Here is a 22092-nt window from a genome sequence, read left to right on the forward strand (position 1 = left end):
TTGCTTTATAGCTTTACAATATAGCTTTACAGCTTTGGTATGCCTCACCTTTCAAAATGGAAGGCCACTTCTGTTTATAAACATAGGCAAAGGCAGGTTTGCATATATGGAAGTGATTATTTTCAACACACATAGGCTGTCTGAAGGGCAAGAAAGAGAATAATATGGGGAAGCAGCTTCTGTTTTACTTACTTTTTGCCAGATCTGAAGGACATCAGAAGCCATTCACCTTGATGCTATGCGTCTGGTGGAGTTTGTGTTAAATGTAACAAGCTGTTTACTCAGGGAAATCTTTTATTTCCATTAATTACCAACCTTTTTAGAGGGTGGGGATTGAATGTATCTAAGTCCTTGGGTTGTAACATTTTGTTATTTGTACAGATGGGTCCAGGAATACTTGTAGAATGAGTAACACTTGTAAACTGAACCATGGTGGATTGCTAAATGACTATTTTAAAGATGTCGGCTCTGGGTTCACTAATACTGCAGGAAGCAGTATCTGATTTCCTTGTCCTGGGACTGTCTCCATTTCTCCCCAAATCCTATAAAGATGGTTGTGGTTTGGGTTTTTCTTTCTTTCTTCTTTTCTTTGAACAGACTGCTTTGAAAAGGGGAAAATACCAAGGCCAATTCATTTACTATCTTGCACCAAAATCTGGTATGGATTATTTTTGGGAATTGTTTCATGGTTGAAAAATGTTTATCATTAATTATTCCTATTTTAAAAAAAAGACACAGAGCTGCAATTTTGCATCCATGATTAAGTATGCAAATATGGTGTATAGTCAGTGGCTTCAATGAAAAGTTATTCTAGGATCCATTAAAGTATTCAATCTAGAAAATAAGCTTAACTTATTCCTATCTAGAATGTGACTGCAGGATTGACTTTATGTGATCTGTGATATTTGTATGTGGCAGCCTATTTTGGCCTAATGCCAATTAGGAAGACACTGATTCACATACCCATTCCATAAATGGGCACGCCCATCTATTGCAATCAGGAAGAAACATTATGCAAATATTTATACATTGTGGCTTCTTTAGATTCAGAGTAATTTGTCAACACTGACTGCAGGTGGTGAATAGCAAGAAATATAAGGTGATATAAAGTAGAGAGTTGGTATTGGAAGACGACCCTAAAATCTGATCTTTATGAGAGAAACTCCTCCCCCCCATTCATAATACATGAACTTGGGGGGCATCCACAGAAGTTAATTGGCAGCAGGAAAAAAAGCGCTTCTTCACACAGTGCATGATGAAACCCAAAGATGTACTGATAACATACTGGCTGAAACAGCTTTAAAAAGGTTTAGACAAGTTGGCAGGGTATGATTGGTCTGTCAGTCATTATAGCTAAATGGAACCTCCATGTTCAGAGATGGCATGTTGTTGAACATCGGAGGCTGGTGACGAACAATAGGGGAGGGATGCTGCCTTCATGTCCTTTGTGTGCCTTCTGGAAACATCCGAGTGGTTACCAGAATGCTGGACTAGACTCAGGGGTGGGCAACCAGAGGCCCTCCAGACGTTGTTGGACCACAACGCCCATCAAGCTGTCTGAGGCTAATGGAGTTGCAGTCCAACAACTTCTAAAGGGCCACAGGTTGCCCACATATAAGACTAGATGGACTAATGGCTAATAGCCATGGAAATATATAACAGAACAAAAACTGTATCTGTATTAGTCAAAAGCCTGCTCTAGAATTCTGCCCACACTAGTCTTCTATGATTTTGATACCTTAGACAAGTTTTCCCTTACTTGGCTTCTTCTAAAGTTTCTTAGATTACTCTTATTTCTTTATTTCCCCCCTCTTTTTTCATATTGCTGTGAAGTTTTTGATTCATGTGGCACCAACATACTTGTTGGGTTTAAGCTGATATTCCACTACTACCATGCTCATAGGTCCACCCTCCACCGTTGCTTGGAATTCCTGTGTTATGCTCTGATCAAAATAAGTTGTATACTGTCTTGTAATTATGTACTTTATCCCACTCCATCCTCTGCTTCTATAATAATGCATATTTATTGCAAACCCTTCATATATTGTGGGAAATGCAGCATAACACAAAAATGAATAATTTGAAATACAGACAATTTAAATATTTAGTCAACCAAATGTTACAAAATAACAAATAAGCCGCTTTCCATCCAAGGTTGTTTCACCTGGAACTGTCATTCTGATGCTTAATTATTGTTAAATATCAATGATTTTCATTTAAAATTCCACTTAACCAGCGGAATATTTATTTTCTTGAGACTCATCAGTTTCTGCATCCAGTTTCTTCATGCTGATAAAAGTATGCAACATATAGGGAAAATCTCACTATATTTGCAAGTGCATGATAACTGAGCAATTTGCAAAGGCAGTTATAAGCTTGTGTATTGTGTTCCTGCTATCTTTCTGCAATAAATCACTCTTTTCATCTGGAAAGTATGTCTTTGAATTCCTTTTGAACAAAAAGATCTCATGATGATGATGATTTGGTGTGCCTTAAAATTCTTCAGGCAAGTGAATGCTCCTGTCAATTGTACAGGCAATCTTGCTGTTGGAAAATGTAAGGGCTCCTAGGAGCATGTATCATTAAAATAAGCAGGTATGGGGGTGGAGGAATTGAACAGATACAACAATAAAACACACAGACACAAATGTCTAAAGCAGAACATGTGTAAATTAATCACAAAATTGCAGCAAGTGTATTGTTACAGAACAAAATTAAAATAATCTGTTGTCACAGTCGTACACATGGGATAAACACCACCACGTTATTTCATGAATAAGAGCATGTCCGGAAAAAGAGTAAGTTTGCAATCCAGTACCTGAGAGTCAGTCCCATTGAATTCAATTGGGCTTACTTTTGAGTAGATGTGCACCTTAATAATCTTATTTATTTATCACATTTTTATACTGCCCAATAGCAGAAGCTCCTTTGGTGGTTCACAAAAAATAATCTTCCCTTTGTTTTGCCACAGCCTGCATCTGAATGTGTCTCTGCAGAAGGGCCATAGCTCAATGCAAATGTTTTTCATGCCAAAGGTCCCAGATTCACTGACATCTCTAGGTAGGGTTGGGAAAAAACACCTCTCTAAAACCCTGGAGATCCACTGCCAGTCAGCTTAGACAATACTGAGCTAGGTGGATGGACAAACTGATTCAGTATAAGGCAACGTGCTTCCTATGTTTGTGATTTTTGTTGGATCAACATTTGTCAGATGTGAGGCAGGTCTCTATAAAATTTGAATGGTGTAAGCTCTTCGCTAATCCTTCCCAGTGTTTGTTTTGATTGGCCTGTAAAGGTCTCGGTTTGGCCCAATCAGCATAATAAGAGAAGACTGTATTCCTCTCAACAATAGGATTATCAACATTAAAGAAGCAATGTAATTTCTGTTCCCTACAACCCTCCACCGGAGATCTTAAAAGACAGTATGTACCTTTGAGGTTTTGTTCTATTTCTGTTTCTTTGACCTTCGGCTTCCTAGCCGAGGACAGTCATGAGCTCTGCTATGACACATATTAATCTTAATTACACTGAGGGTCAGTAAATTCATTTTTTCCTCATATTTATGTTAAAAAAAGGTTAACAATTTCTGATCTAGGGAATAAATGGTAGAGATAAGGAAAAGACACCTTTGGGTTCTTTCTTCATACATCCACCCCCAAACATGTTTTAAACAGACAGTTTGAAAATATTTCGGCCTCTTGATCTAAGTCGTGTAGGCTTTCAGTCAAAGAGAATCCACTTCAGGTGCTGCTTTCAAAGCCAATATTCCTCTTGACTTGTGATTGTAAAAAGTGGGGCCACAGTTGCATTCATTGTTCAGTGAGCTTGTCCACATAGTTAAACCCACCGACAGCAATGAATGTTGATTGTGACCTTTTTGTGTGTGTGTGAGGTTCTTCAAGGGGAGACAAAACAAAAACAATAACCCAGTCTTGTTTTCTGACGGTCTTCAGTGAAAGGTCTGAAAGCATGAAGCGAGGAGGAGGGTTAGCTGGAGGGTACAATCAACGGTCGATGGTTTTCACTTTAATCCCAAACTCACCGACAGCGTTGAATGTTCACTGAAGCAACCACAAGAAACAGAACTCCACAGACTGCATCGTATCCATCCTTAAATATCTGAAAGTGGATGGGTGGGGGAGATAAAAAAAAAGAAGATAATGGTTTCAACTCCATAGATCATACAGTTTGAAGTCATTGATTCTATAGCACTTGACTGATGACCCATCCCATTAAATTGTTCTTTTCAAAATTCTCAACAAAGAATTGTCGTGACCCATTTAATGTATAGAAAAATCTAAACTTGTCTTCCTTGGGTAGTATCAGTACAAGGATAAGATTGCCCATAAAGCCCTGGAGGAAAGTATTACATCAACACCAAATGCATCTCTCTCTCTCTTAAAAAACAACAACACAGTAGCAAGTAACCTACCCACCCACCCACGAACAACAATTGAGATTTAAAAAAGATGTGCAAATTAGATTAGTGATGGCTTTGGTCCATTGTTCAAGCCTAACAGTAACAATACCTAGCATTTATATAGTACTCTAAAGTGTTCCAAGTGCTTCACACTAGGGCTGGGCTTCGCTTTTCTTTGGGTCGGAGAAGCAATAGCAAGGTGGCCTGATTCGCCTCTGGAAAAGGTGGAGGCGAAGAGAGTCGGGGGGGGCTGCGGATCGAGGCGAAGAGGATCGCCTCAATCAGGAGCTCCAGACGCAGGTAAGTGGGGTGGGGAGGGGGACTCATCTGGCGTTCCCGGCGTTGCCGCAGTCCCTGCGGTGATGGCGATGGAGCTGAGTAAGGGGGTAGGGAGGAAGGAGGTTTACCTGCATCCATCGCGGGCTTCAATTGAGGCCCCAGTTGAAGCCGGAAGTGAAGGCCGAGACCAATTCCGGCTTCAATTGAAGCTTGCAATGACGGACACAGGTAAGGGGGTGGGGGGTTGGCTTATCTGGGGACATCTTGGTTATTCTCTTAAGTGCAATCCTGTGTATGTTTAGACAGAAAAAGTCCTACAGTTCCCAGCATTCTTCAGCTAGCTTAGCTGGCTGGGGGATGCTGGGAGTTGTAGGACTGTCTAAACATGCATAGGATTGCACCCTTAATCTCTGCACTCCACTAGCTCTGAGCTGTAATCTTTTTCTTTTCTTTTCCTGGAGTTTCATCAGACAGTTTATACAAGCCACATTGGCCCAGGATGATAGGATTTGTAGTAAAACACATTCTGGAGTGTGCCAGGTTGGGGGAGACTGGTTTGTAGAAACATATATTAATAACCCTTTAAAATATATCATGGAAAACAGATGGAAAAAATGTGAATATTAAACACATTGACAGCCAAGAGATCTCATCTGCTTCAATACAAATTTGCCCACCATCACAAAAAATACAAGATCCCCCTGCCTACTACAAAATCTTCAGGCTTGAGTGTCAGTGACTTTCCAAAAGCAGAAATTCCCTGATTCTATGGTAGCCATTGAGAACTCAATTATTTCATATTGTTCTTCTCCTTTTTACCCCTATCCCCATTTCCCCCTTTTTTCTTCTTGGTCACCCTTGTGTTGATAGCTAGATTTTAAGCCCCTCAGGGCAGAGGCCTATCCTCTCATTCTTTGCTAAGAAACTAAGTATATGGATAGTGCTACATTATTAATAACAATATTCTGTTGTTGGAATTGATGCAAGGATGGCAAGTAGTTAAGATCGGGCTCTCAGGTGGTTTTAGATCAAAGTGGGGCATGGGGAATAGGAACTGTCTAGTATAGAGGACTAGAGTGTTAGACCAAGGAGAGCCAGGTTTCCAGGAGATCCAGCCATTAAGGTCACTGGGCCACAAAACCAGTAACTCTTTCTCAGCCAGACCTAAATCACACGATTGTTGTGAAGATCAAATGAAGGTGGGTGATGATAGTGCCAGTCAAGCCGATGTGTGATAAACACAATTGTTACAAGCATAATTGAGTCAGAGCTAGGATATCCAGTATGGTTACCATGGAATTGCTGCCGAAATGGTCTCCTCATTGGAACCATCTCCAGTCTAGCTGTGTACAAGTGTCCAGCCCCATGGCAGCCAGGGAGACTTGAAATGGAAGGGCCCTAATCTACATGGTGAGGTTCTTCTACATGTACTGTAATAACCTACATGTACATGTAATAACCTACCCACCCACCCATGAACAACAATTGAGATTAAAAGACTAAGATAGGGATGATTTGCCATGGTGAGGCCATTTTCAGTTTCATCCTCATTGCAAGTGATGTATGCTCCAACTGTTAGCAACTGTCAACTTTGTTATATGGTAACGGCCACAAAACGTAGTTTCTTTAAATAGCACTGGGAGAGAGTAAAATTAATAAAGGATCTGTAATAATCTGAGTGTTTTGTTTGTTAAATGTGGGGTCAGAGATGCCAATCTCCTTATGATTGTTTGAGAGGAATAAAACATTAGTATATGTCAGGAAGTCCAGGTCTTGAAACCGAGAAGTTCATGGTCTGAGAATGTTACTGAGCTTGGCAAGATATTTTGGCCTGTGTACACTCAGATGCTGGAATTTGCTTCATGCACAGGAGTGTGCAACATCAGCCGCTGCAATTGGCAGGTAGTACGAAGCTTCTGCATTGGGCAGGCCTGGTATAAACCTAGGAGCCTGGACCTCAGCCATAGCCTGGTCAGCAAAGCAGTACTTGTTTAAAGTTCAAGTGCCAGCGTCCTATTGCTCCACTCCTTGACCAAATAACCACTAATAGCCTCAGCTGGGCCTTAACGGTAAGATGCAACATGTGCTAGGTAGACTTATCAAGGAACTGTGAAAAAAACTGTCTCGATGATCAACTGGAGTATCTTGACTTTTGAGGACTTTTTTAAAAAGCAGAACCTTGAATCTAGCTGGTCTTCTATATTTCAAAAACCCACAGTCATACTTTGTTCCTGGACTGATTCAAACCCTCCCAGCTCATTCGTATCTCCCCCAATCACTTTCTAATAGCATTTTTGTGGAGATTATTTTGAGAATTTCCCAATTATGCCCCCAAACTCTACATAATTACATTTTTGTTTGCTTCAAAATTGTGGGTGAGTCTATTTCTGATCCATTAGTCTTTGGTTTTCTACTTAGGACCACTGTGATAAACTCTAAAAGACAATGTGGGAATAACAATATTAACTAAACCCAAAAGGCTGTGCTACAACTAGGGGTGGGGGAGATATTAGTTCAGTTTTCATTTAAATGCAAACTTAATTCTGCACTTTCAAACCACTATGTGAACCGGAACTCAGTTAACCTTCAATTTCATACTTCTGTGAATTTTGCAATGAAGCCCTCCTATCCAAAAATATGTACAAAATGCATACATTAAGAAAAATTATGTAAACAGTACATCATGTCAAATTGCTTGAAAAAAACATTTCTGTATTAGGCAAACATGCCTATTTATTTATTTATTGCATTTTTATACCGCCCAATAGCTGAAGCATAGAAAAAATTATGTACTAGGAGAAATTAGCATAATCATGTGAATTTTTAAAAAAAATCTCAAAATTTGGGATAAACAGAATTTATGACTAGAAAATTGAAGAACTGAGGGGGTTGGACTCGATGGCCTTATAGGCCCCTTCCAACTCTACTATTCTATGATTCTGTGAACCCCAAATTTCCAGATTTGTTGATCACTAGCTACAACTAATCCAATCCTTGTAAACATCTATAACCTTGTAAACATCTATAACAAGCTAATATCTTGCATATGCCCACATGTACTCCTGAAGTGTGACACCTCTGGCCCAAATGTGTGCTTGAGATGCAAGCTTCACATGGAGTGGTGACTTGACAAAGTAGAGACTAGTGGCAAGGCCCCACTCTCTGCATCCAGGTGATGGTAATCAGGTAGTCTTTATCGTTAGTGGTGGTGGAGACTTAGGCCTTAGCTAGACCTAAGGTTTATCCCGGGGTCGTCCCTGCCTGCTCCTGGGATATCCTGTGTGTCATTTACATGAACAAGGATGACCCCGGGACGATCCCGGGATAAACCTTAAGTCTAGCTAAGGCCTCTGTGACTATGAAACTAATTTGTATTAGCTGCCAGTGCTGAACGTTTGCTCTGAGCTATCGTTCGTTTGTGCTTGCAGTTGTTCGATCAGTCTGAACGTAAGGCTCAAAAGTAATATTAACATATGCAAACTGAAATTACATTTAGTTTGGCCAGATGGTCATATGCTCAAAACCAGATGGCAGGGAGGGGGCAGCTTGCTATGGGCAAGCGTGCATTTTTAGCAGCATTCCTTTGCTGGAGATAGCTTGTAGCCTTGCTCTTTCATCCAAATTATTAGGGCAGAACCACATGGCTAGCTTTCTAGGTGATGATCACAACTCTCCCATTGTAAGCCATGTTAGCACAGATCAGTCTTTCCTGTGCTCACAAACTGAAGAGCTACTTCATGTAATATATAGTGCCCTAGGCAAAGTAAAATAAAATGCAATAGTACTCTCTTTCTACAAGAGATCTTGGAGCTTCTGGTAGCTTTCCCCTTTTTTGTTTTGTTTTCTCAAGACTACTGAGTAGCTTCAGCTCATCCCCACTTATTCTGTATTCACATCACTGCAAGCAAAAGAAATAACCCAGCCTTTGGGTTCTATAGCCTTTTGAATGTATCTGCGTGTGTTCACCATTGTCCCAATAAAGAGAGCAGACTTCATGGTTTAGAGTCAGTCATGTTTAACATCTCCCTATTATACCCTTTCCTTTCTGTATTTATTTTTCAGTCGCTGTCTTGTTCCTGCGACTTGATCCCCGCCCCCCCAGTTTACTTCCTTCCTTCGTATCTATCAGGCAAATAAGCCCATTAGTTGTGTTGGCTCTGTCTGAAAACAATAGAAGTGACTGCTTTTCACTTCCCCCCCTCCCCAAAACAGTGTTCAAATGCTCAGCACTACCATACATCCTTCTGTTGATTTCTCACCTTGAGTGCAATCTGAAAATCCCTTCTCTCTCCTAAACTTTCATCTTTGTGGTCTGCCTTTTACATTACACACCAGGTAACAATGACTTCTCTCTCCACCCCCTCCCTGCTCCTTTCTTCTATCATCTGGTTTCCATCTTCTTTTTTAAAGAAACCCTGTGGATTGGCCATGTGTGCCTTTGCTGGCCTGTGCTACAAATGCCAGATTTATTTTATGTTCATTTCATATCTCCGGGCTTCTGAGGACATTCAGATTGGCTGTAACTTTTGTGTGTGTGTGTGAGTGGTGTTCTTTATTTAAGGTTAGTAGGTCATAAATAAACCAAAACACTTTTCCTTGCTCTGAGCAATATGGTCACAAGCGTACATGAAATATCACTTCTAAAAAACTAGGAACCTAACATGACTTGACAGGAGTACACGAGGAAGTCGTTCATTGTGTTGCTTTAAAGGCCATAGGGATTTCAGCTGTGGAAGTTGTCTGTCTTAGGAATAGATTAAATATCTTGTCTGATGACCTGTACTTAATTTAAGTGGCTGCCTTTGCCAGCCCTTCCAGAGGGCGTATATGTGAAATAGAGCATCTCATCTTCCATCTTCAATCCTTTGCATCGTCTTGATGGCTTGACCTAAATTGCAGATATGGGTGCTGTGTTGCACAGAACATTTGTTTAACTGCTAGGCCAAGCGGCATCTTCAAGCCTGCTAATTAGAAGGAAGCAAGGTTTTTCTTTTATATATGAGGCTGGAAGTCAAGATGAAGAATGTCGATTTACTTAACTATATATTTGTGTTTACTTTCCTACACTACGTAGGTTCTGTGCTAATGCTGTATGATGTAATTCAATCAAAGGGAATACTGAAAACACCATAATATCCAAACATTGGCAGAGATTTGTCAATGTGGATTTCTTTTTGGCATATTGTGGAAAGTTCCATGCAAATTAATGCATGAGACTGTATTAATAACATAACAGGCACAACCCAGCCAAGATTAAGCACTTTTAAATCCCATTGTTTTCAATGGGAACAATAAACCTCATGCTTAAATCTCTCCTGCTGAAATCAATGAGACTGAAAAAGGTGGTTAACTTTGGCTGGATTGAACCCACTGTTTTGGAGTTATCTGGTAGTTCAATAAAACACAAGGCATTGTGAACCGCCCAGAGAGCTTTGGCTATTGGGCGGTATAAAAATGTAATAAATAAATAAATAAATAATTTTTTTCTAGCTGTGAAAAATAATCACAAAGCATTTGTTCAATGAAGAGAGAGTTGCATTGATTGTTGACATTAATGTCATTAGTAGTGAAGCTCTTTCCCAGGAGACTGGATTAATTAGTGCTGGTATGTCCAACAGTCTTGTAGGGTTTTCACAAGCAGGTTTTGTTTGGTAACCAAACTTGATGGATTCCCTAGAGAGGGAAACTATTTCTTTATTACTTGTTGTAAGTTTATGTTGTGAAATATTCCTCTTCGTCACCCTTTTTCTTTTCTCACCTCTGGGCATTCAAGTGTGGAAGGATTATTGATGTTAACTGAAAGTTGGACCACACATTGCCATGGAAATGTGACCACAAACAGGGCAGCTGTGACAACTACTCCACTCTGCTGTTTATCATTTTTTATTCACTATGATGGTTACACCTCATGTGGAATCTCAGTATCACCTTCTCGTTGGTTGTGAGAAGGATGAGGAAACGCTCTACATGAAGGCTGCACAGATAGCAAACATACACGATTGTAAAAGAGTTCATGGGATGTTACTTTGAAGAACTGCTTTACTATATGAGACCATAATCCCTCTTGCCTGGAACTTTGTTTCAAATAGTGGCCAACCTAAAGCAAGGCACAAAGGTGATGGCTTTCATCTGTTGATGGTCTTCAGCATTTGGTCTTCAGCACCATGTAATATAGGCATTCTATTTAGCTAATGGTATATCTGTCCTTCACAAATTTGCTTACTCTTTTATAAATGCCATCTCAGATAGTGGACATCATCTGTTTTAATGAATTACTTCCTTTTGTTTGTATTGAACTTACTATCAATCCATTTCATTGGGTCACACTAACTTCCAGTATTGGAGGGGGGATACCCCCTGGAGTTCAATCTATTTTGCAAAATTCTGACATACTCTAAAATGATCAGAAACTAGCTCTCAGGCTGGAGCTATGTAGATGAAGAGGAATGCCTGTGTAGATAGAAGAGCAAGCAGTTTTTGAAAGCTGAGGTCATCAGGAGGAGGAAGTAGGATGAGTGGTGCCCTTGAGAATACTTCATTTACATTTTCCCCATGAAAAGGAAAGGTTGCCACACAGGTTGGCAATTAACCTCCTCATCTTTAATCAGCATGAGATAGATACTGTTTCAAAAACCTATGCTTGTTGACTGTTGGAAATGCAGTGTGTTCAGGTAGGGATGAACAGATGTGTCAATTTAGCTTTCTCCCACATTTGATTTTTAAAAAATCTCAAGTTCTTTCCATCCCTTTTATGAAGAAATTTGCAAATTTTTGGTAAATTCTTTAAAAAAAAATATGAACAGAATGAAATTCTTTCTCATCTCTACTTTCAAATTTGGTGGTTGGCTAATTTTTTTTATTATTATTTAAAATACAAATATCATGTCAAACATAATATTTTCAGACCTGACTACATGTAACAAGTGAAGTATAATTTCATCAATGCAACTGAGCATGCTGTGCTTCCAATTGTTGATTTGCATGGAAAACAATACTCCAAGTGACTGTCTCAGACAAATCAAGAATGGAAGTTAATTTGCAACCAGTGGAAGTAGCGGAATTTGGCTCAAATTTTAAGTTTTGTCTACTGATAACAATTGGCATAGGATCAATTCTAATTTTGAACAGCTATGCTAATATTTATCACCTAGGTTGGTAATATTTATTGCATTGGCTATGTATCATTCATTCTGAAGTGCTTGGTTTCTTTATAATTGTTAATTTTCAGATTTGCAATTAAATTAGTGGTTTTAATTAGGGATACTTTTCTGTCATAAGTGGAGGAAGTTAAGCTGATAATGTTGTCTAGGTTCAACCTTAACTATTAAGTAAGGAAAGTAGTGAAAGAATTGAGGGATGCCAAAGTTCTCATCAGGTAGCAATTAGTGGCAAATAATGCCATTTCTCACCCCATTTGCCTTGCGAAACTCTACAAACCTGCCAACACCAAGGCGAAGTTCTCAGAAAAGGAAATATAGCAACAACTCATATATGTATTGAATCTTGCTAAAGCTCATTTCAAAGAACTAGGTGCAGACATAAAGAGCAAAGAAAATAAGATTGTGTCACAAGAGTAAACTAAATGCAATGCTGTCTGGTTCACCGCCCAATCTCAAGGATGGGATGTGCCCGTGAGGTCTAGAAATGACATTGGTGAACAACAGCCACAATATCTTTCACAGACTGTTAAAATAGTGCTATATTGCTATCTAGGATTCTTCACTTTATGCCATATTGTGGAAATAATGCATTCTCCGATAGCCCTTGGAAATGTGATTTGGCAAGGCACAAATATCACTTTAGAAGGGAAGTGCTGTAATATTTTCAGACTGGGCTGAAAAAATCCTGCCTGAAACCCTGCTGTCTGTTAGTGTTGTCAATACCATGGTCTGACTCAGGATAAGGCAACTGGGCTTCCATTGTTCCTATGTTCCTAAGACGCAGCACAGCTCAGCGCTCACATTTTCATGTTGTCTTCTATTTAACTATGCAAAGAACAGAGAGCAAAGCGAGTCTGATCATTGTGGCAGAGCCTTGAGAGATATTAGTGGTAGTTCATCTAGCCATGAAAACTCATGCCAAAAGTAGAAATCACAAACTGGTTTGCAGAATGTAAAATCTCGATCTATGTGCCCATTTGCTTGCAGTGTCAACAGATCTGGCTAATGCTATTTGTGAACAAGGTGAAGTTTGCTTTACGTGTTTCTGAAGAAATGCTTCTGTAATGATGGTTGTGGATGGCATTGACTGCAGCACCAACACCACAACTGCCAAAGAACAGAACTTTTTAGCTGCACCACTTCCACTTGAATTTTCCAGCTCAGGATGATATGTTCAATTGTTCCAAATCACAGAAAGGTTATGTAACTGAAAGCAACTTAGTACAAAAGGCCACCCATGCCAACATCTAGTTCAGCATTTGGCTGAATTTAGTTTAGGCTATGGATGGGTGAGAATTGAATTTCACTTTTGATAAGGGTTTACCAGAATTTGTAAAGTTCTTAATATTTGGAACAAAAAAACCTTGCACATTAGCATTGATGTGCATTAGCACAAGTGCAAATTTGCGCAAATCCCCCCAAGTAAAAAGCTGGTTCCCAAGTCTGCAGAATCTGCATGAGTTAGAAAAAGTTGGCCCACTGTGGAATCTGCAGGTCAGATTTATAGAAATCTGAATCCATTTGAATTAGTTGCAGATTTCTCCAACATTCCTAATTCAGATGTCACATGGAGATAGAGCTGTGTGTCATCAGCATACTGATGGCACTTTGCTCCAAATCCCCTAATGACCACTTTGAGTGACTTCATATAGATGCTAAACAACACTGGGGACAAGATGGTACCCTGCAGAACACTCAATTACCAAGGTGCCAAGAAATAGTTTTAATAGCTATATATTAGGAAGGTACAACATGGTCCTCTCCTTGCTGGAAATAGCAGTACTTACTGAATTTGCTTGGTGCAGATGGGTGAAAATTTAGTTTCAATTGGGTTTTGATGAGAATTTACCAAGACTTGAACAATTCTTCCTATTAAAACTGAATGTCAGAGGAAGTGAAACTGACAGATTCACCCATCCCTAGTTTAGGCTGGAAATGAAGTGCCTTTGGATTTTGTTCAAAAACTAATAACACTTTTCCTGATGTTGATGCAGTAGCTTTTGACAGTACTGCTTTGGTAAATATGCTTTGCACTGGTATTGCTCTCATGCATTGGGGTATGCTGAATTGGCTTCCTAGCTATGTATACTGAACCAGGCTCCAATAGATAAATGAACTGATGCTGTGAGGGATGCATGTCACAAAGAGATCCTGAGGAGATGTGTTCAGGAGAAGAGAGGTGTAACTGTGAGACATTAAAGTGACACCTTGAGTACAGCTAACCATCAGCTGCCAAAGATTCTTAAGTCAATAATGCCATAGCCTAGAGCCTCGTGTGGCGCAGAGTGGTAAAGCAGCAGTTTCTGCAGCTGAAACTCTCCCCACGGCCTGAGTTCGATCCCAGCGGAAGCTGGTTTCAGGCAGCTGGCTCGGGTCGACTCAGCCTCCCATCCTCCCGAGGTCGGTAAAATGAGTACCCAGTTAGTGGGGGAAAGGGAATAACGGCCGGGGAAGGCAACGGCAAACCACCCCTCTATAAGGCCTGCCAAGAAAACGTCAGCGAAAGCTGGCGTCCCTCCAAGAGTCAGCAATGACTCAGTGCTTGCACGAGAGGTTCCTTTCCTTTCCTAGGCCAAGACCCTTACCTATAGTTTAGGAAAGGACTTGAGGGAAAAGGTCCCTAGAAACCACTGAAAAACTTAAATTCTTAAGTGCTTGAAAGCACGACAGAATCGTTCAACTTTCTTGCCAAGATGATCTCAAAGCAGAATGGTGGAAAGTTCCTGATCAGCACACATGGAGAGCCCGTCATTTCCAGTGTCAGTCATTTTAACACAAGCAATGTTCCACCAGGCAATCATGAAGAAGTGGAATCAAAGAGAATGCTCCATACACCAGATGCTGCCACCACTAATGGTTGCTTGAGAAAACTGGTCGGGACTTCTGATTCTGATTCTGGATTTCTCCCCATTTTATTCTGTTCTACAGATTTCCATTGAACAGCTGTGGATTTGGTATGGCAAAGAACTTTAGACACATAGCTGTTTGTGATGTTGCTATGAAACTCGGTGAAAAAACCAAGGCATTGCTGCTCTTTCATGAATTCATGGCTCTGATACTATGTCGTCATTTGCAGGAAACAGGAAATCACAGCATGGGACATGGAGCCCACTTCCAAGATTTCAGACACACTCAACTTACTTTCAGTCTCAAAAGGCAGCAAGCTGAAGAAGTGTTTTTAGGCAACACTGAATGGTACATTGCACTGATCTATGAATGCGACAGCAAATGGATATCAATGGAGGAAGAGAGGGAAATACTGTGTTTTGCAAGGTAGCTGAATCAAACATATCCCACCTGTGGCAGAAACTTTACAACATCACATCATGCATGCAACCTAGAAAGCCATTCATGTTCGGTGGTGACCTTATTCACACTTTCATCAGCATAAGGTAAGAAGAATAACAAGGGATGGGAATCACATTGGATGACACTTTCACAGATTTAGGATTTTTGCTATGAACTGATTACTGTGGACGTAAAACAGACCTCTCTGGAAAATGTTTGCCAGAAGAATGAATTGCATCACACGTCCATGTCCATGCCACTGATGAAATTATGGTATGCCATGCACTCATTCAAAAATACATGTGTTATTTTTCTATATCTTATTATGTTTGTTAGGGCTAATATTAGAATTTCTGACTTCATTCTTCACTTGATTTATTTGGGCAATTTTCACCTAAGTGGTCATTTTAGAAAATGGCCACCATTTCCAAATAAGGCTGAATTTGAGCTAGCCCTAAATATTATTTTGATCAGTTTGGAAAAACAAAAGATTCATTTAATGTTTCTACTACAATGTGTGAGAGCCTTGTCAAAAATTGCTCTAAGCATCTACAGTTATTAGAACTAGTTTCAAAATTTCTTGCTGTCAGCTATTTGTCCTCTTTTAAGTGTCCATTCTGCTCTACTCATTAAATTGGGTCACCATTGGTTGCCATGGCTAGTTTGAAAATATGAGGAATCTATGCATTTATAGACATGTTTCAGATCTGTATGAGGTTTTAACAAAGAGAATGGTCATAGGAAAAAGGAGGAATAGACACAGAAGTAAAAAAGAATGAAAGTTAGTTTGAAGGCATTTTTTTCCAAGCTAGTATATTATAAATCACTGAGCTGACATCAGCTTGCACTAGTCTTATTTTGGGACTGGGTAGAGACATGCCTCCCCTACCCTCCTGAAAGCTTTTAGTGATATTTACCATTTTTCCTGGTTTCTACTTCATACTGCCTTGAAAATGGTCTTGTACCACACCTTCACCACGTTACAGCTTGACTTGCAATCTGTGAACATAAACACAGTTTGTTAGTTGGATCTATATTACCATGTTCGAAACGAAAGGACTAGATCACTAAACCTCCTGTGGCCAGATAATCATCTTATTAATTGACTATATCTGTCCAAAGTAACTTTTGCGTTCAAATAAGCATGGAGTCATGAGACAGTTTTCCCCCTGACTGGCTTCCTTTTGCATGCTAATCTGATCATTTTTTGTTTTGTTTTCACCCTGCAGTGCTATTGCTCCCTAGTTTGTGAGCGGTGTAAGGTGCATTCCAGTCATAGTCCAACAAGATGTAGCCTAAAAGATCAGGGATACCAACAGGTACTGTGCTAGTCAGATGAGACTGAGGTTCACTGTGATAACATTGTAAAAGCTGTTTTACGATGCGGAAAACCTATATATTTAACCATCCAAGTTTTGAGATTGATTCCTCAACAAATCTAGAAGAACATCCTAATTGACAATTGGAGAAAGAATGGACAATTCCTGGTCCTCTAGATCAGTGGTTCCCAATTAGCTAAGTACTGCAGACCCCTTGTTCTTCAAATGCCAAGCCATGGAACCCCTACTTTTGAAAAATTTGTTATCTCTATGGTAGTTACCCGTGCAAAGCAATTTTTTGGAGAAAATAAGGGGTAGCCCCAAATAAACAAAGGATTTTAGGTATACTAAAAACAGACCATAATATTTGTGGTATTACCACACAAAAAATGACAATGATTTAATTAGGAATATAAAGACGAATTTAACTTTATTAACGTCTAGTTTACAACTGAACAAATTATGATATGTCTAGCAGCTACTAATGTGATGGGAGAAATCATGCCTCTTTTTGTCCAGAACAATCCCTTCCACATCCGGTTCAATATTTCCTACTTTTAATCTCAAATCTGGATCAACATTGAGCTGATTTCTATGCTTGTTCTTCACATAACAAAATGTCAAAAACGTTTGTTCACAAAGATATGTGGAACAAAAGGGAACTAGTTGTTCCAAAGCTTTTTCACCTAACTTCTTATAATCAGGAAAAACTGTCAACCAGAATTGGTCCAGTCTATATTCTTTGAAAAATGATTTCAATGAACCATCACAAGTCACATCAACAAGTGCATCTTGCTTTTCCGCAGATAGAGTTGTTAGTTGTACATCACATTCAAAAGGATTCCTTCTCCATGAATTTTCAGGATTAGGTGCAGGGAAGTAATCTCTGAAGCTAGTCGCTAAATCACGCAGGTGCTTTCGCGCATGACATCACCGTTGAAGCAAACAGAGCGCAGGAGACGGCGTATTTTCTTTTATTAAAATGCAGACTTTGAAGAGCTAATAGGTGAATGGTGCAACGGGCCCCCTGGGTGGGTTACGTGGACCCCCTGGGGTCTGCAGCCCCCCAACTGGAAACCACTGCTCTAGCTGTTTTGGCCTGCAGCTCCCAGCAGCCCTAGTCAGCATAGGATTTGTAGACCAAACATTTGGAGGCCAAAAGGTGCCCAGCCATAAATTAGAAGGTTACTTCTTGACTGGAGTTGGTATGTAGGGACAGTGCCTAAATTCCTAAGATTCTGAAGTGATGGGCTGGCATCCTATTGCTATAGATGCCACTCTATCTATACACCTCTGGATTGGGACAGGAGCTGTCATGTGGCCAGACCTGGTCCAAAGGCATCCAGTTGCAGATTTCTAATTTTAAAATATCAGTGTAGGTTTTGTAAATAAAACCCTTTGTAGGTTATCATGTTATCCAACACTATAAAATATATCGCTCTGCAGGGAAGACTGTAGTACAGGCAAGAAGATGTTGCATTCAATATGAAACATCGCTACTTTATGTTGGATAAATTCTATGGTCCTCAACAGGAAGCGATAAAGAAAATGAGTAGGATAGCAGTGCAGTCTAGGCATATTAAATTGTTATGCTGTTATTCCCCTTAACAAAAAAATCAAACTGATTCTGATGAAAGACAGCAGTTGTGCACCAGATGTGAAGTTGCTTGACATGAATACACAGTGATCAAGAAAGATCAGCAAATCGGAATGCATGTTCATCATTTCCTGCAGTATGGCAGCCTATTATTGACCCAAAGGATTATTCTGATGGCAGTTGAAATACGTTCGGAGTGTACTTGATCTCTGAAAATGGACTGCACTGTTAAAATTAAATCCTTCAACTAATAGTACACGTGTGCAACAGAATCCTATAGAGATGAGATGCTGATGAGTCACACTAATTTTGGAATAAGCACATATGTTCCGGGGTACTGGTAATAAATCTGCTTCAGGAAATGCATAATCATTTAGGGATGCACCACCCCGCACATCCCCATGTGGCACTCACTGAACCCCCACCACTTAATATACTCTGGCAAGTGGTGCAGGGCGAGCTGCTGGATGGTCTTTGGGGTGCTTGGCAGCAAGCTGTCATTTCCTGCAAAAATGGGGAACTCTCAACGTGCAGCATTTAAACAATTATGATTTCACAATCTCTTACAGGCTACAAGCACCAAAGCATGCCCAGAGATTTTTCTGGCTGCAACATCATCACCATTCATTTCAACAGAGGGGGATATTCTAATGTGTAGATTGGTTCTCTATGCAAAGTAAACATGCAAGAAATGGTGTGCGTATCTGAGCTCACATACATCCCTAGATTTTGATGACTGCGCCTATAATCATTGGCATAGGCTCTATTAATTAGTTCCAATGGTGAAGCTAGTTTGACAAATATATAATAAGCACACTTCAGCATTTGTTAGTAGGTCACAAATGCATTTTGCCTAATTGCATTCTTTCTGTATTGGAGGAATGGGTATGTGTGGTCCCCGCTCCCACAAACATAACACAACACATCATGTTTGCACTCCACATGGAGGTGTATACCAATTTGCATGGTTTCCCCAAATTTGCATGTAAATCACACCTTTACACGTGCATCATAGAAGGGCCCTGTTTATATATCACTTTATATATGGTATCCTTAAAACTGGCAAAGACCATACCAACTGTGCTAATTATACACACATTTTCTCAATTAATGTGGATGCTAATATATTAATGGAAATTCTTGCTAATACAACTTCAAGGGATGGATGGACTCACCCATGACCGTGCTTGGGGGATGCTCACAGGGTCACCGCTACCACTTGCCAGGCCATGTGAGCTCCTGGAGGGCTCAGCAAGCAGTCTAGGAGTGCCCTGCAGCTGCTTGCTCCTCGATGTGAGCTTCCATTGTTACTCAAGATGGAGGCTCCCTAATTTTCATTTATTTAATATTGTGGAAAATGGCAGTTGTATAGAGCCACAACATTAGAGACATAGAGTGGAATTTATACTTTAGATCAGTTACTAGGGCTGGATGATGAGTTTTTAAGATTTTCAGTTTTGTAGATTAGATCTCATTAACCATCTAGTGCTAATTGGCAGTACACTCAGCTTCAGCACTTGCTAGAGTCTATATGTGGGCCATCAGCAATGAGTGTTCCAGCACTTTCTGCACTGTTGATGGAATTAATTGGTTCTTCACAGAAAGCTATGCCTAGAATAGCTGTTTAAAAAAGTCTTCTGGAATGTAGTAAAGTAGATGTTCAGAATGTCAGAGAGGAATGGAAAAAGGAGTAGGAATGTTCCATACAGTTTAATCAATATAAAGTTGTCTTAGCTTGATATGTACTATTTCTGTAGATCTAAAATGGATGTTTCACATATATTGGACACTACAGAGGCTTGTTAATAAGAATCTGGCTAGCGTTGCCAGATGCTGGCGAAGTAATGAGGATAATGCCTCATTGAGACATATGATGAGGGCATGTCTTGCCGTGGCTTCCTTTTGGTTGGAAGTCATTGCTTGTATGCATTTTGCTTCTGAAACATCTGTGAACAGAATGCTGGACTAGATGGACTCTTGATCTGATCCAGCATGGCTCTTCTTATGTTCACTTTTAAATTATATTCCTGCAATGTGGGGATAACAGATGGACAGAAAACTGATTGCCGAGAGCCCTTCTAGTTGCAACGAGACTTAAACTTCAGGCTTGGAAGGAAAAACACCCAGCACACTTCATACAATGGATTAAGATGGTACCATTCTTGCTACCTTTGAACATATCTCCAAGATTTGTCAATCATTGTATGGAGGCTTACTGAGATACATGGACTGCTTATATTAATGCATATATTTGAAATGAAAATGTTAAATCCATCTTTTTTCCTCCTTTTCTTTTTGGATTTCTTTTTGTTATTATTGCACATGGTTATGTTGTATGATTTCTTCTTCTTCTTTCTTTTGTGGTCACCTTTTTGTTTGTTTGTTATTGTTGTATCTGCAGATAAAAGATGTTTTTAAAAGAACAGAAGGCTGCTACACTGTCTCCTCCACCACAGGAAGGCTGTGAGATGGAGGCCGTTGCTAGACGAGGGTTTAGCCCTGGCTGATACCCGGGCTGATACCCCAGGGGATCCTGGGGTCAGCCCGGGCTAAACCCTCCGTTGGGCTGCAGAAGGTCTAGCCGGTTCCGCGGCTTTTCCTGGCTACACAGCTTACTAGCAAGTAGCTGGGAGAAGCCGCGCTGTGCCCATCGGGTCGGGGGGGAGAATCGTGGGGGGGGAGGGAGATAGAGGCCGGAGGGGAGAGCGGACCCGGCGGGAGAGATGGGGGGAAGAGTGGAGCCAGGGGATATCGGAGGGCGGGAATCACAGCCCAGGGGTGATGGGGGGGATCTGACATGGCTGGTGGGCGGGCGGGGGGGGCATCGTATATGGCGGGTGGACGGGGGGGATCAGACATGGCGGGCGGGGGGATTGGACATGGTGTGTGGGCGGACATGGCGGGGCAGGCGGGGGGATTGGAGATAGCATGTGTGCGGGTGGTGGGAAATGGACAGGGCAGGCGGGGGATCGGACATGGCGGATGGGGGATCGGAGATCATGGGGAATTTTGGGCAGGGGGAGCGGGGAACCCCCCTTTTTTTAAAAAAAGACCTACTTTTATCATTGGTGCACTCCTGAACACATGGCCCCTTTAAACTAAAAAAAAAAAATGGCCGACGCAACGGGGCTTTACGTTACCCCGTCACGTGTCACGTGTAGATTGGGGCGACAGCCCGTGCTAGCTGCAGCATGGGCTCGCCCCTACTCCCGACCGGATTACCAGGTAGGTCTAGCAAAGCCCGGACTAAGGAACTAACAATTCTGGCTCTTGATAAGGATGATCCTATTATTTCTACAATGTGAATTGCTGCTACAATTCCGTATCGGCACAGAGCAGGCTTTCCCAACCTGGGTCCCTCCAGATGTTTCAGACTACAAGTCCTATCAGCCCCAGACAGCATGGAAATATCTGGAGGGACCCAGGTTGTGAAGGGCTGGCAAACAAGAAACACATTTGAGTTAAAAAGAAGTCATCAATTTTAAACTCTTAATGGGTTACTTGAAATATATTTTCTCCTCACTTCTGAACAACAAGGTCTCCACCAGCTCTGCTAATGGAACATACTCCTGTTTGTAGAGGAGAGGCACTTATTTCAGTGTTTATAAATCACATACGTGCATCTGTTCTGTAAATCAACTGAAGTAGTATGACAACTGCTTTTCTCATTATTACCCTTGAAGCAAATTTTCTCATCCTGACTTCATATTTAGGTTCTAATGATTTAGCAAAAATCTTGGCAATCTCACTTTCTAGACAGTGGGAACTGGAATCAGATTCTGGCACAGAGCAAGTAGGCGAAGACCCAGAAGCAGCTTAGCGGAAATAAAAGCATAGGAAACTTGATGAAAACTTGAAAATTGGCTTGTGACAAACTAAGACAACACACACACACACACACACACACGGAGGGATTTCTGTGTTTCCCATGCACATTATTTCCCTTTGATGGGAATTTCTTGGTAACAGTAGCTGTCCTAATTTGGTTTGGGACGGCACTCTTTTTTTATTATTGTGTGTGGGAGAGAA

The 22092-nt window shown here is 40.7% G+C and overlaps 1 long non-coding RNA gene across 1 annotated transcript in view; it reads right to left on the bottom strand.

Moving 5' to 3' along the window:
* Positions 1-4074: 4074 nt before the first annotated feature.
* The window catches only part of LOC134404525 (uncharacterized), a 119636-nt gene continuing 101618 nt past the window's right edge, over positions 4075-22092 (bottom strand). Inside the window, exons 3-4 of the long non-coding RNA XR_010025886.1 lie at positions 16065-16146; positions 4075-4119 (exon numbers count right to left, since the gene is read on the bottom strand). This is a non-coding gene — a long non-coding RNA (uncharacterized LOC134404525). The remainder of the gene's footprint in view (positions 4120-16064; positions 16147-22092) is intronic.

The sequence above is a fragment of the Elgaria multicarinata genome, chromosome 1 (assembly GCF_023053635.1).
Source record: "Elgaria multicarinata webbii isolate HBS135686 ecotype San Diego chromosome 1, rElgMul1.1.pri, whole genome shotgun sequence".
Taxonomy (NCBI): domain Eukaryota; kingdom Metazoa; phylum Chordata; class Lepidosauria; order Squamata; family Anguidae; genus Elgaria; species Elgaria multicarinata.